Genomic DNA, 4,866 nt, shown 5'->3' with positions numbered 1-4,866 from the left:
TCCCCATCCTTCACCCCGAGGCAATCATTGATCATCTTTCATCACTTTTCAAAATCTGTGTATTTTCTTGTATTAATTGCATATGGAATTTTTCTAGAAGGCTGTATGCATGTGGTAGAAGTATGCCTCCAAACCCCTCCCATGCCCCTACCCCAGTATCCACCATCAAATAATATATTGCAAGAGAAAGAAGATCTCATTAAGTCCTAGGTTTGGTAACCCAGTAAAAACTTTAGATTTGAAATACTTAGAAAACAATGAACTGTTTTTCACATCAAAATAGCCATGTAAGTTAATTAATTCATTTCCATCTTTTAGGGGTCCAAAATAATGGTAACACTGAACTTGCCAGCAGTGCTGTGGAAGCCCTGGGAAGTGGTTTTCTCTTGTTTGTAATGAAAGAATACCTGACAAAGCCGTGGGAGTCCAGAATGACGGCTCTTGAAATAACGTCATGTTGATGAGGAAGAGAAGGGAAGTAGCCTACGCTGAGTTACGTATTGTTGGCCTCCCCAGCCCCACTTTTGGGTCACAAACATTTGAAACTTCCAGTACTCAGGAAGGCTGCTTTTCCGTCTCTTAAAATCTTCTCACTCCCCACCTGGAAATAAAGTTGCTCAACCTAATTTTGAAAAAGAAATGGAAATGAAGTGCCTGGAATCCAGTGAACTTCTTGCCATTGGCTACTGTGCAAGTTGAAAGCTTATTCTTTATATCCTGCTCCCCAAAGCACCTTCCCAAAGACTGTCAAATACAGCATGATTGACATTAAATGCAAATGAAGAGAAAAGGCAAGAATGAATAAAAGAGAAATGGAATCTGGGAAAGAAAAGTAGGTTCTCTAAGTGGAGCGGGGATCATGTTCCTTGGGGGCGGGTGGATGGGTCGATCCCACGGGGCCAAGTTATTATCTTGGATGTTGGTTTATGCGCAGATTCCTGAGCTTCCCTCGAAAGACTGAGTCCATACGTCTAGGGTGTGGACCAAGACTCTGCGTTTTAACAAGCACCCTCAGCCCCCAGGGAACTGTGCAGCTGACGGGGGACCCTCCAATGAGTGTGTGCTGGCCTAACCTCCCACTCCCTCGCCCCTGTTTGTTGTTTTTCTCACAGTGACATTCAAGTAGTCGCCAAGAAAGTCTATTTCAAGAACTGGAAACTGCCTAGAGCTCAGTAACTTGTGACTCACTCTGCCATTTGTGGCTTCTCCTCACTTTTGTGACTTCTGTCCCTTTGCCAGGGCTGTCATGTGAAGGTGAAGAGTGGGGAGGGCAGAACTCTGAAACTTACGAGATTGTGTTAATCCAGAGCCCTACAAGTGTGTTCTGGAGGCATCTAACCAGCCCACGCAACCAGAATTTACTCTTCAAAGCCAAGGGTCAACCTCCCCTGCCCCACCTTCCACTCCCATTTACACCTGGTCTATGTCTCCAAAGGGAGTTTTGTTTTGTTTTGTTTTGTTTTTAATTTTCTTTGGCGCTGCTGCATGGCATGTGGGATTTTAGTTCCCTGACCAGGGATCGAACCCATGTCCCCTACAGTGGAAGCTCAGAGCCCTAACTACTGGACCACCAAGGAATGCCCTATTTATTTATTTTTTTAATTTTATTGAAGTATAGTTGATTTACAATGTTGTGTTTAACTTCTGCTGTACAACAAAGTGACTCAGTTATACATATATATACTTTTTTCATATTCTTTTCCATTATGGTTTATCACAGGATACTAAATATAGTTCCCTGTGCTCTACAGTAGGACCTTGTTGTTTATCCATCCTATACATAATAGTTTGCATCTGCTAACCCCACACTCCCAATCCTTCCCTCCCCCACCCCCCTTCCTAAGAAGAGGATTTTTTTAAATTGGCTAATGGGGCCTGGCAGGTGGAAGCCACAGGGAAATTCTGTGGCAAAACATGCTTTGATCACCTGACTGATATTTTTATAATGAGGTCTAGCCGCAAATTATTTTATCCAGATCAGCTTCTTCCCTGAAAATAATATATTTTAAACTTTTTATTGGAAAAAACTTCACTGTGAAATTACTCTGCTTATAATTGAAGGTATAAAGGCATTAGTTATGTACTGTTCATTTGCATATGGTCATTTTGAGATACAAAAATTAAATTTTATCATATATTAGTGATAGAATTTCAAGCAACTTTCTACAGAAAAATAGCTTGTAGTTAAATTTCCTAATGAAAGAGTAATTATCCACTGAAAAAAATTGTCGATTCTGTGCCACCTCAAAATAAGAGTTGTACTCTTCAATGGATGTTGTGTACTAGAACGTTACATTTGTAAGAGCACAGAAAACAGCAAATTTTAAATAAACTATATAAAGAGGCTTGTTTTTTGTGAATAGTATGTTCTAATGACCTTTCCACGGAAGTAGTAAATATTTTTACCTCCAGCAAGACTTCAAGTAGCATGTAAAGAAGATTGAGTGCTTATTCTGACTACATTTCCAGCTCTTTTTTCATGTAATAACAATGTAGAAACTGTTTTCAAATCAAACACCAAAACACAGGACTTTTCTCTGAATTTTGAACATACTTATATTAAAAGACTCAGAAAGCTGGTTTCAGTTTTCTATTTGTTTCTAGATTATAGGAGTAAAGCTGTAGTTCATGAGGACTGCAGGAAACCCAATATCGCACAGATCAGGGTTTTCCATGGCTGGTCTCTGGGGAAAGCCCCTAGGGGTTAGCTTTCGCTCATCCAAGTTCTCCCTTCAGAAAGAGAGTTTTCATAGGGGATATTTTCTTTCCCAAGTGAAAGCACTTCCAATAAAGTAGTAATAGTGTATCCTGGTCTTTGTATGCATTGTAAATAGAGGATTTATCAGTCTTGAGCTCCAAGTCTCTAATTTCTTATGAAGAAGTGTAGGAAGAAATAATTTCAGAGGCAGTGTCAAAGAAAGCAATATACCAAACGTTTGGGTCACTAGAATCCCCAAATCAGTTTCTCCTAAAACAAATATTGACAGTCGACCTATTTTAATCCTGCTGGAATATGTTAAACACATAGGCCCTGGTGCCTTTTCACAGCCTGGTCCACTCTGGTGAATTTATAGGGTGGTGCACAGCCTCTCCCGATACTGTCCAATCACGGAGATGATCTTCTCATATCCCCTCCGGGAAATGTGTTCCTAGTATTATTCTGAGAAGCTTTGATGTGAGTGGCAGGAGTGCACGAAGAAATACTTCTGTCTTGTGTCCTTTTCGGAAAAGTATATACAATAGAACTTCTTAGCTTAGATGGACAGAGGGATGGAGGGAGAGAGGGAGAGAAAGACTGAGAAAATGATAAGAACTCAAGATGTCAAAGAAATGCCCTGCTCCTTGCTGTATGTAATAAAGCAACTGGAAAGCAGATTGAAAATAAGAAGCAAAGGGACACAGTAGATGAAACTTTTATTTGCATAGTCTGTGATTATATAATCACGGCTACCATAAGTCAGTTCCCTAGTCCAATTACAAAGTCATGTCATAGAATTAACCTCTTATGAGTGCCCATAGCCCCAGTTACATTACACTATTGCTGGCTTGTAGGTAGTCATTTCTTGGTTTAGTTTTAGCTTCCTGGGTACAAAATTTGGACGGCACACTGGGATAAATACAACTGAGTTTGTGATAGCTCATCTGCTCAGAGGGAAAGCCATCAGAGAGTGAGGGTTGAATGTTGGCGGCCAATTGTTGGCCTGACTCGGAACTGCGAACGCCTCTCTGGCCGCCGCTTGGCCGGGGGTAGCTGTGCAGTGTCAACAGCTGCATGCCTGAGGCAGCTGCTTCCTTTCTGTGTAGGCTCAGCTAGCAGGGCTGTTCTTTCCTTTAAACAATGGGTTTGATGGGCTTCCTAAATTTGGGGGGGAAAAAGTGAAAATTACAAAAATAAATTCCTACCAGGAAGCACTCCAGTCTGAAACAAGGTCATCCAAGTGCCAAGTACTTGAGGATAAAAACCAGTGATCAAGCTCAGCATTTCCTAATTACTCCTGAAATTGTCCGTGGTTTTTAAGTTTACCAAAAGTTTACTTCCCAGGTGCTAACAACTCAGTATTTTAAACCACCCTTCAAACTTGGGTCATTATCTATAGAATTCTAGGAACACAAATATGAGAATGAGAATTTTTCTTTCAAAAAAATTTAAACCACTTTACATCCAACCTTTCTTCCCAAAGTCTCTCCCCACTAAAGGCTTAATTCTCCACTGCATCTCTCAGAATTTTCTATAGGCTATCACAATACTTTTTGGTTGTTATTTATTTATTTTTTTAAAGTAGAGGGAAGGATTATTTATTTATTTATTTATTTATTTATTTATTTATTTACTTTTGGCTGTGTTGGGTCTTCGTTTCTGTGCGAGGGCTTTCTCTAGTTGCGGCGAGCGGGGGCCACTCTTCATCGCAGTGTGTGGGCCTCTCACTATCGCGGCCTCTCTTGTCGCGGAGCACAGGCTCCAGACGCGCAGGCTCAGTAGTTGTGGCTCACGGGCCTAGTTGCTCCGCGGCATGTAGGATCTTCCCAGACCAGGGCTCGAACCCGTGTCCCCTGCATTGGCAGGCAGACTCCCAACCACTGCACCACCAGGGAAGCCCGGTTGTTATTTTTTTAAGCTTCTTGCCTTTCTTAATATTGTCTTTTCAATCCTCTATTAATAAATCTTCCTCTAGTCTTTTTTCCCCCATGTAGAATAAAGTACATTTATATTTATGTAATTAATATACTCTCTTCAAAATGTACTAGTCATCTTGTGAGGTCTCCATGGTTAATTCTCTAAAGTATTCCAAAGGCATTTACCCTTGATGTACAGAGTAAAGGAAAATGACAGAAGAAGCTTCTTCATTAATCCTGCTACAATTCTGG

Source organism: Eschrichtius robustus, chromosome 5 (assembly GCF_028021215.1).
Source record: "Eschrichtius robustus isolate mEscRob2 chromosome 5, mEscRob2.pri, whole genome shotgun sequence".
Classification (NCBI taxonomy): Eukaryota; Metazoa; Chordata; class Mammalia; order Artiodactyla; family Eschrichtiidae; genus Eschrichtius; species Eschrichtius robustus.
This window is presented reverse-complemented; position numbering follows the sequence as displayed.